Raw genomic sequence first — 11,458 nt, 5'->3', positions numbered from 1 at the left:
TGGCGCCTTTGTTTTGCAATCTTGCGGCTAGCAGCTAGCTCACCGGAGTACTGTGTACCGAAGTATTTTAACGAAATTATAGATGTCTATTGACGTACTATATGTACAGTAATCACCAGACGTGGAGTAGTTGAACTGTTCGCTGTCAGGCGAAAGTTTCTACCGAATAGGGTAAGTTAAACGTCTGATACAAACACGTTAGCTCTATGGCAAAGGCTCATGGCAAATCCATATTGTAAAGCGAGCATAAACATCATACAAACAACTGTATTTTATAGTGTGTCTTTAGTCATCTAGTTCGATCCCTTGCCAATAATAGTTAGCTGAATTGCTAACGTCAACTAGCTTGCTAGCGAATGTTTCTGGCTAAACAATGCAGTGACAAGTAGGTTATGATAGCAAAAATGTATAACTTGTGGTTAGGCTACTTGATAGCTATTTTTATTTTCATAGGGATTTATCAGTATTTATTCTTGTTTTGGGTCACATTATTTTGTCAAAGGCTTTGTGAGTGTATTACTAAAATGTGTGCTCCCTCTCTAAGGAGACCCATGGAGTCTGCAGTGGAGAGTTCCCCCATTGTTACAGAAAACAAAGGCATCACACTGCCTGAAGTGGAGAATGCGTCCATTGTTTCAGAAAGCGAGAAACCTATTCTCTCTGCAGTAGAGACAGTGGAGAGTCCCTCAACCATTTCAGAAAACAAGGAACTTACACCTTCAGCAGTGAAGGACAAGAATGTCTCCATAGTTTCAGAATGCAAGAAAACTACCCCCTGTGCAGTGGAGACTAACTACAATGAGGATGTCACCATTGTTTCAGAAAGCACCGTCAGCAGTGGAGAATGCCTCTATCATTTCAGAAAGTTCGTCACATGAGGGCCATCGCCTGTGGATCAGTAACATCGATCCCAAAATCACAGAGTGAGTGAATCCCTGTAGCCCATGAATTCTGGGCTCACTCTCAATTAGTCTTTCTAATTGTCATTTACATCATTGTCCTTGCATTCTATCTCCTCACATCCTTGTACAATGCGTTTTTGAAAAGGTGAGGAGAGAGGATGTGAAGAATCAAGAAAAGATTGATTGAGACGGAGCAGGTCTTGCTTCTTACTCCTCCCAGCCCAGTGGAGTGGCTGCTGTGACTAGCCTGTATGATTGATTAGCTATGTGTCTGTGAGGGCTGGAGAATGAGCAGATGACGTTGGGCGTGTGAAAGAGAGGCACTCGGGCATGGCGACCTGTTCTGCTGAGGGGCTGCCATCATTTTTCACTCATCTGGCCTGTTTACTCTGTCAACCTGTAGCTCGCTGGCTGCTCTCTTTTGTTCAGGAGCAGGGTAGAGGAGGTGTGTGGAGGGGCAGCACAAGGTGGGATTGGCTGGTGGGCTCCTGGAAAATGTACAGCTTGCTTGGGCTGGTATCTAGACAGGCGTTTCCTTCCAAACTACCTTCTGTTTTTCTTTAAATAACCTGGTGTACCTCCCCAATGGCAACCTATTCCCATAGTGCTCTAGACAAAAGTAGTGCACTGGATTGGGAATAGGGTACCATTTGAGATGCATGCTGCCTGGTAGAAGAAAAACAACAGAATATGCCCACAGGCTGGTGATTGGTAAGATTCATTAGTTCACATGCACCCAGTGTTTGTTGTAGCAAGACCCACTTCAGGGCTCTCCCTCAGAAAATTAGCATACAGACATATATATATATATATGTATATGTATGTCCGTCCGTCCGTCCGTCTGTCTGTCTGGAGCCCAAATAAGTAGGTAATTGAGATGTGAGTTAAAAAGCTGTGCTGTAATTTCTTATTTTTCCCCTAATGTATATTCTCTGCCAGAGATTGATTGTGGTGGTGATAAGGAGATGGGTAGGGGCTTAGTCTGCCTCCTAGATCTGTGGTGGGCCCTGGTTAAATATAGGGTGCCATTTGGGACAAAGACTCAGAGCCATTGATCACTCATTTCTCTAAGGAAAGTCCAAACTGGAAGATTCCCCCAGGGCTTCTGGAGCTACAGTAGCACTAAGAAACCTGGCAGGAAATGTTAACTCTTTTAAAACCACCACATGGTTCCTACAACTGCTGCTAAGCTATGTTCTCTCTCTCTCTGTTTCTCTCTCTCTCTCTGTTTCTCTCTCTCTTTCTCTGTTTCTCTCTGTTTCTCTGTTTCTCTCTCCCTGTTTTTCTCTCTCTCTGTTTCTCTCTCTACCTCTCTGTTTCTCTCTCTACCTCTCTGTTTCTCTCTCTACCTCTCTGTTTCTCTCTCTACCTCTCTGTTTCTCTCTCTACCTCTCTGTTTCTCTCTCTACCTCTCTGTTTCTCTCGCTACCTCTCTGTGTCTCTCGCTACCTCTCTGTTTCTCTCGCTACCTCTCTGTTTCTCTCTCTACCTCTGTTTCTCTCTTTATGCAAAAAAATATGTATTCTCTCTTGTTATTTTCCATGCGAATGAATCCAGGTCTTAATGATGTCAAACCCTCAGCACCATCACCAGTCATGCTCCCAAGCCCTCCAGATCTCTGAAATGATCGAGTCTCGGACACAATGCTGAGAGATTGCTAAATTTCCCCTTTTCTCCTTGTTTTTGGAGAAACTAAGAGTGGTGGAAAAGCTCAGTTGGGAGATCATCTTAGTTTTACTAGTATCATTCCCAGGTCGCAGTCTGCATTCTGTCCACACCTTTGAATGACATGGGCTGCATTTCATCCAGGTGTGCTACCTCCCGCTATCTCAGGGAGGTGCATCACAATAGCATACATGGCACTACAGTGTGACCATTTTACTCGCATATGTGTCTAAATGTTTTGCTGTGCGACCTGGAATTATAATTTAGGAGCACCTGTGCACCTAGAAAAAAATCGCCCAGATGATAATGGTTGCAATGATTACGTCACTGTACTGCAGCCCCTGAGTGCCATGGAGAATACACTGAGCGCAGATTCATGACCGTCATGTTTCACCATTACTATAAAGAAAACGGCTTATTACCTGCTCATAAATATCTTTGTGCTTCTACATTTTTCAACTTAAAGGAAAATTACACCCAAAATCTATATTATATTTTTTTCATTTGTCCATTGTTGACATAGTCCCAAAATGTTTTGCTTGTCGACAATCACGTTTTCAAAATATGTAACCTTAAAAAAGTATCCCTTTATGATGCATTTTGCATCATATGAGGCAAAATACATCAGACAGGGATGATTTCTGTATTTTGAAAGTTACATATGCTGAAAACTTGATTGCTGACAAGCAAAATATTTTGGGATTATGTCAACAATGGACAAATGAAACAAATTCCAAAACATAGTTTTGGGTTGTGAAAAAGGTAATTTGTTTTTGGAGAGGAAGCTGGGCTGTTGAGCAGCAGATCTGACACCACATGAAACATGTTGTGCAGCGGTCTCCAGCCACCGGCTGGCTGCCTTAGCTAAAGCAGTGTGTCTTTACAGATGGTGTCAGTCAACAGGTGACAGAAACAATGAAGAGACCGTTCAACAACATCAACACCCCGAGCCGCCTGCTCGACCCGCATGCCCAGGCAGGTTTCCCTCACACACACACAGACGACTCCACCCACTCCATTCACACAATGAGAGGGGCTGCTGCTGCAGTCTTGATTAGGCGCTGACATGTTGACCTGTCTGTCCATGCTCCATTGGGGCCCATTCACGACCAGTGATGGATCCAGCATGTGCTGTCTGAGCTGCAGGTTGTTTGTGGTACTAGACTGGGGGGGCTACAGACTGGACACAGGGCCATGCCCACACTGTGGGTGTGGAAAAGATGGAAGGAAGGACCTGGCTGGGAGACATCACTGCCCTCTTTAACTTACCCTTTACCAGGAAAGACCAGCTTGGAAAGACTGCCTCTTTTACCTCGTGTCCACATGAGATAACCATGAAACATGACCTCTGGGTCATGAGAGAACCATGAAACATGACCTCTGGGTCATGTCAGACATTGGACCAGTGTAACGGATGGCTCACCAATCAAACTGATATTTCGTTCTATCCTTGTCTTGCTTTTCCCCCTGTTTTTTTCTGGTGCCCAGTTTGAGAGTGAGTATTCAGATCCTCCCTTAATGACTCACTCCTCAGTCCTCAAATAGATGGCCTTAGAGTGGAGGACTTGCAAGTGCTGGGCCCTTTGTTGTTCTTTAGACATTTAACAGATGTCTTGCTTGGCTCAGCTTCATGCTTTCACAGAAGAGCACCCTCAAGCAAGGAAATCACTCTTCCCCTCAGCGGACCTTTCCTCCCTTCCACCTCCCCCTACCACCAACTCCTCCTGCCGACCGGCACGCTTTATAGCCCCCAGGAGAAGTGCATTGTGGTCTTGTTAAAGGCCAGAAGTGGTTTGTCCCCTCCCGTGGTCCTTCCCGGTGTATCAGTCCACTATCAATTCCTCAATCTGTGCCAGCAGGTCGCAGGAAGACCCACCATTCCAGCCTGCAGAGGGTGGAGTCTGGGAAAGTGAGAAATTCTCATTGGAGAGAAATCTCCAGGGAGGCCAAGGGAAGACATTAATACATGCAGGGCTGTGGCCCAACTGGCATCCTATTCCTTATATAGTGCACTACTTTTGACCAGAGTGGTCCCTGGACAAAGGTAGTGCACTATATAGTGAACCATTTGGAATGCAGGCCAGGACCCCCTGTACTCCCCCTCCTAGGCTACATAACTTTCTAGGATGAAATATAACGGTGCTGGACAAAAACTATAAAAGTAACTTTGGCCCTAGCTTCTCAACATAATTCCCAGGCCGTCTCTCTGTGACTATCAAAGAAACTAAGTGATTAGTCTTCAAAAGGGAACATGTTGTGACATATCCCACTTTGGTTCTAAGCTTGAGATCAATAAATACCTGATGTTAGACCTAGGCTAATGTTAGGCTTAGGCGAATGCCTGACCTGAGGCTCTATTGCACTGTGAGGAATTCAACATCTGCCAATGTACAGGGAACTGCCAAAATAATGGAAACACTTGAGTAAATGAGGGATACAAAGTGTATTAAAAGTGTATTCCACACAGGTGTGGCTCCTGAGTCAATATATCCCATTAGGGCCATGTATGAAAATGCTGGGCAGGCCATTGTTTTGGCCCCCATGTCCACAGGGCACAAGTGGTAACTGAATGGTTTGATTAGCAGAAAAACTCTGCAAACCATAAGCCGTGGCCGTCACAGTCCCCACATCTCACACCAATTGAACACTTATGGGAGATTCTGGAGCAGCACCTGAGACAGAGTTTTCCATCAACAAAACACCAAATGATGGAATTTCTTGTGGAAGAATGTTGTAGCGTCCCTCCAATAGAGTTCCAGACACGTGTAGAATCTATGTCAAGGTGCATAGAAGCTATTCTGGCTCATGGTGTCCCAACACCCTATTAAGACACTTGTTAGTTGTTTCCTTTATTTTGGCAGTTAGGCTACCTGTGGCTTAATGTCTTGCTTCCAACATACCTGTGATGACTATTAGTGCTGCGCGGGTCAGCTGTTTGTACAACCGCACCCATCTGCCATCGCCGGTATTTATGTGATAGGTTAGTTAAGTGAAGGCAGGACGTATATATGTGATAGGTTAGTTAAGAGAAGGCAGGACATATATATGTGATAGGTTAGTTAAGAGAAGGCAGGACGTATATATGTGATAGGTTAGTTAAGAGAAGGCAGGACGTATATATGTGATAGGTTAGTTAAGAGAAAGCAGGACGTATATATGTGATAGGTTAGTTAAGAGAAGGCAGGACGTATATATGTGATAGGTTAGTTAAGAGAAGGCAGGATGTATATATGTGATAGGTTAGTTGCACAAATCTGGCCTTTATGGAAGAGTGGCAAGAAGAAAGCGGCAGGGTAGCCTAGTGGTTAGAGCGTTGGACTAGTAACCGGAAGGTTGCGAGTTCAAACCCCCGAGCTGACAAGGTACAAATCTGTCGTTCTGCCCCTGAACAGGCAGTTAACCCACTGTTCCCAGGCCGTCATTGAAAATAAGAATTTGTTCTTAACTGACTTGCCTGGTTAAATAAAGGTAAAATTTAAAAAAAAAAAAAAAAGAGAAGGCAGGACGTATATATGTGAAAGGTTAGTTAAGAGAAGGCAGGACGTATATACAGTGCCTTGCGAAAGTATTCGGCCCCCTTGAACTTTGCGACCTTTTGCCACATTTCAGGCTTCAAACATAAAGATATAAAACTGTATTTTTTTGTGAAGAATCAACAACAAGTGGGACACAATCATGAAGTGGAACGACATTTATTGGATATTTCAAACTTTTTTAACAAATCAAAAACTGAAAAATTGGGCGTGCAAAATTATTCAGCCCCTTTACTTTCAGTGCAGCAAACTCTCTCCAGAAGTTCAGTGAGGATCTCTGAATGATCCAATGTTGACCTAAATGACTAATGATGATAAATACAATCCACCTGTGTGTAATCAAGTCTCCGTATAAATGCACCTGCACTGTGATAGTCTCAGAGGTCCGTTTAAAGCGCAGAGAGCATCATGAAGAACAAGGAACACACCAGGCAGGTCCAAGTTACTGTTGTGAAGAAGTTTAAAGCCGGATTTGGATACAAAAAGATTTCCCAAGCTTTAAACATCCCAAGGAGCACTGTGCAAGCGATAATATTGAAATGGAAGGAGCATCAGACCACTGCAAATCTACCAAGACCTGGCCGTCCCTCTAAACTTTCAGCTCATACAAGGAGAAGATTGATCAGAGATGCAGCCAAGAGGCCCATGATCACTCTGGATGAACTGCAGAGATCTACAGCTGAGGTGGGAGACTCTGTCCATAGGACAACAATCAGTCGTATATTGCACAAATCTGGCCTTTATGGAAGAGTGGCAAGAAGAAAGCCATTTCTTAAAGATATCCATAAAAAGTGTCGTTTAAAGTTTGCCACAAGCCACCTGGGAGACACACCAAACATGTGGAAGAAGGTGCTCTGGTCAGATGAAACCAAAATTGAACTTTTTGGCAACAATGCAAAACGTTATGTTTGGCGTAAAAGCAACACAGCTCATCACCCTGAACACACTATCCCCACTGTCAAACATGGTGGTGGCAGCATCATGGTTTGGGCCTGCTTTTCTTCAGCAGGGACAGGGAAGATGGTTAAAATTGATGGGAAGATGGATGGAGCCAAATACAGGACCATTCTGGAAGAAAACCTGATGGAGTCTGCAAAAGACCTGAGACTGGGACGGAGATTTCTCTTCCAACAAGACAATGATCCAAAACATAAAGCAAAATCTACAATGGAATGGTTCAAAAATAAACATATCCAGGTGTTAGAATGGCCAAGTCAAAGTCCAGACCTGAATCTAATCGAGAATCTGTGGAAAGAACTGAAAACTGCTGTTCACAAATGCTCTCCATCCAACCTCACTGAGCTCGAGCTGTTTTGCAAGGAGGAATGGGAAAAAATTTCAGTCTCTCGATGTGCAAAACTGATAGAGACATACCCCAAGCGACTTACACCTGTAATCGCAGCAAAAGGTGGCACTACAAAGTATTAACTTAAGGGGGCTGAATAATTTTGCACGCCCAATTTTTCAGTTTTTGATTTGTTAAAAAAGTTTGAAATATCCAATAAATGTCGTTCCACTTCATGATTGTGTCCCACTTGTTGTTGATTCTTCACAAAAAAATACAGTTTTATATCTTTATGTTTGAAGCCTGAAATGTGGCAAAAGGTCGCAAAGTTCAAGGGGGCCGAATACTTTCGCAAGGCACTGTATGTGATAGGTTAGTTAAGAGAAGGCAGGATGTATATATGTGATAGGTTAGTTAAGAGAAGGCAGGATGTATATATGTGATAGGTTAGTTAAGAGAAGGCAGGACGTATATATGTGATAGGTTAGTTAAGAGAAGGCAGGACGTATATATGTGATAGGTTAGTTAAGAGAAGGCAGGACGTATATATGTGATAGGTTAGTTAAGAGAAGGCAGGACGTATATATGTGATAGGTTAGTTAAGAGAAGGCAGGACGTATATATGTGATAGGTTAGTTAAGAGAAGGCAGGACGTATATATGTGATAGGTTAGTTAAGAGAAGGCAGGACGTATATATGTGATAGGTTAGTTAAGAGAAGGCAGGACGTATATATGTGATAGGTTAGTTAAGAGAAGGCAGGATGTATATATGTGATATAACCTGCTAATATAGAACATAGGTTAGTTAAAAGAAGGCAGGACAATTTGACAGGTGGTGCAGGATTCTTTTTTTGCCTGGTTTTGAATATGTTTCTGCTTATAATATCTGACATTTTGGTAGACTATTTGTTAGTAAACTTGTGTTTAATTAGATACTGTAGATGCAGCATCTCTTCTGTCATTATATGTTGACCTAGATGACTAAATAAACCAGAATAATGAGATAAATGATAGAATGAATGTTTCTATCTAGTTTTCCCTGTCATCTCTGCTTCTTTCTGGGAGCAAAGACTTCAAATTAAAAATAAACAAATATTCAGTGCAAAACATGAAAATGACATCAGTTTGACTGGTTGTAAGGAAATAGAAAGCTGTGTAAACGAGCCAACATGTTTCTGATTAGATTTCAGTTCAGCTTGGATGCATATTTAATGTGGTTGACGTACTATCAGTGTTTATGATGCTGATAAATATAGCACCTCTACAGATGGTATCTAACTGACCATTCACATTCTCTCAAGATATTGAAATAAATAAATCATATTTCTCCACTCCTGTTCCCCAGTAAAAATGTAGCCTACATTTGGTGTATCATTTTACTGCAAGAAATGTTTAATTCTGCAGGAGTTAATGTTAAGGCAATGTGAGAGGTTATAGACCTACAGTCAGTGTCCAGATTTCAGTTTCCATTTGACCCATCTGAACAGCAGGCTACAGTTCCCTTGACCTGTCATTGGCCTATTTGAAGTCCGATATTGTGACTGTTGAATTTGTATAGCACCTCACAATCATCACACATAACATAACCGTCACTGCTATCATCCTCTTACCACTTCACCAACTCTTTCCCAAATGTCTGTTCTGGCCCTCCCTTCTCTTTACTGACAAACCCTTAACCAACAATGCAGTTCAAGAAATAGAGTTAAGAAAATATTTACTAAATAAAGTCGAAAGTAACCCAATAAAATAACAAGGCTATATATAGGGGTACCGGTACCAAGTCAATGTGCGGGGGTAGAGGTTAGTCGTGGTAATTTGTACATGTAGGTAGGGGTAAAGTGATAGATAATAAACAGCGAGTAGCAGCAGTGTAAAAACAAGGAGGGGGTCAATGTAAATAGTCTGGTGGCCATTTGATTAATTGTTCAGCAGTCTTATGGCTTGGGGGTAGAAGCCTTTAAGGAGCCTTTTGGACCTAGACTTGGCATTCCGGTACCACTTGCCGTGCGGTAGCAGAGAGAGCAGTCTATGACTTGGGTGACTGGAGTCATTGACAATTGTTTGGGCCTTCCTCTGACACCGCCTTGTATATAGGTCCTGGATGGCAGGAAGCTTGGCCCCAGTGATGTACTGGGCCGTACGCACTACCCTCTGTAGCACCCTATGGTCGGATGCCGCCATACCAGATGGTGACGCAACCAGTCAGGATGGTCTCGATGGTGCAGCTGTAGAACTTTTTGAGGATCTGGGGAGCCATGCCAAATATTTTAGGGGGAAAAGGTGTTGTCGTGTCCTCTTCACTACTGTCGTGGTGTGTTTGGACCATGATAGTTTGTTGGAGATTTGGACAACAAGGAACTTGAAAATCTCAAGCCGCTCCACTACAGCCCTGTCGGTGTGAATGGATATGTGTTCGGCCCTCCTTTTCCTGTAGTCCACAATCAGCTCCTTTGTTTTGCTCACATTAAGGGAGAGGTTGTTGTCCTGGCACCACACTGGCAGGTTTCTGACCTCCCTATAGGCTGTCTCATCGTTGTCGGTGATCAGGCGTCAGCAAACTTTATGATGATGTTGGAGTCGTGCTTAGCCACGCATTAGTGTGTCAACGGAGAGTACAGGAGGGGACTGAGCACGCACCCCTGAGGGACCCCCATGTTGAGGATCAGCGTGGCAGATGTGTTGTTACCTACCCTTACCACCTGGGGGCGGCCTGTCAGGAAGTCCAGGATCCAGTTGCAGAGGAAGGTGTTTAGTCCCAGGGTCCTTAGCTTAGTGATGAGCTTTGAGGGTACTATGGTGTTGAACGCTGAGCTGTAGTCAATGAACACCATTCTCACATAGGTGTTCCTTTTGTCCAGGTGGGAAAGGGAAGTGTGGAGTGCGATTGAGATTGCATGATCTGTTGGGGCAGTATGCGAATTGGAGTGGGTCTAGGTTTTCCAGGATGATGGTGTTGAAGTGAGCCATGACCAGCCTTTCAAAGCACTTCATGGCTACCGACGTGAGTGCTACAGAGCGGTAGTTATTTAGGTAGGTTACCTTCGCTTTCTTCAGCACAATGTGTCTATGGTGGTCTGCTTGAAACATGTAGGTATTACAGACTCGGTCAGGGAGAGGTTTAAAATATCACTGAAGACACCACTTACCAGTTGGTCTAGCAAAATAGTCCTGTAGCGTAGCATTCACAAGAATAATAAATTAATGATAGATGAGTGACAGATGAATGGTAGATTAATGATGGATTAATGACAGATTAATGATGGATTAATGATGCATTAATTATAGATTAATGGTAGATTAATGGATTTTTTTCAAGGCATTGCTATATTTTTATTCAATCCACACAATATTTCCTGACCCACCCGCCCAGCTGATATAATCCCGAGGGCTGTTTGTGAGTCAACCCTTGCATCACAAATGACTATGACACAACGACTACCCGTTTTAGAGTGAGGATTCCATGAGAGATAATGAATATAAAGGTTATATTATGACTGTATGACAAGGTAACCTTTCTATTCATGATCTGGTCATGCCCAGTCTACGCTGGAGATGCTGTTATAATGACCCCCGTGAATGAGTAGCGTGCAGCACAGACTCATGACGTGCATGGACAGTGATATTTGGCTTGGACAACAGAGAAAATACACTATCCTACACACAGACTGCATGCTAGGCTGCCCACTAATACAGACAGTCGACATGGACATATGAAATTGTCTGCATCTTGGTCAGACTGCTCCTCCCCCATTTATATTACAGCTCGGACTAGACATACAGTATATCCTTTACTGTTTTCTTAACTTCTCTCTCTGTTCTAGGCTACTATAGGGATGTTTGAGAGAACTCTCATAATCACTTCTACTTAATGGGATAATCCACCCTGTAAACCAGTACTTCCTATGATTAACAGTGTTAAACAATGTAAAATAACACTAATATGTGAAAATATATATTTTTTTACAAATATTACATTTTGTTATATCAAGGATGCTAGAAAAATCGTTATGGAAATCTGTTGAGGCTCAAGTTGACAAAACCCACAATGTCTCTCTCTCTCTGGGCTGGCTAG

At 43.0% G+C, this 11,458-nt stretch overlaps 1 pseudogene; it reads left to right on the top strand.

Annotated features, from left to right (window-relative positions):
- The first annotated feature begins 7 nt into the window (after positions 1 to 7).
- The window catches only part of LOC139422740 (probable RNA-binding protein 18), a 36,954-nt pseudogene continuing 25,503 nt past the window's right edge, over positions 8 to 11,458 (top strand).

This window comes from Oncorhynchus clarkii, chromosome 12, assembly GCF_045791955.1.
Source record: "Oncorhynchus clarkii lewisi isolate Uvic-CL-2024 chromosome 12, UVic_Ocla_1.0, whole genome shotgun sequence".
Lineage (NCBI taxonomy): Eukaryota > Metazoa > Chordata > Actinopteri > Salmoniformes > Salmonidae > Oncorhynchus > Oncorhynchus clarkii.
Note: the sequence above shows the minus strand (reverse complement) of the source record. Positions and strands in the feature narration are given on the sequence as shown.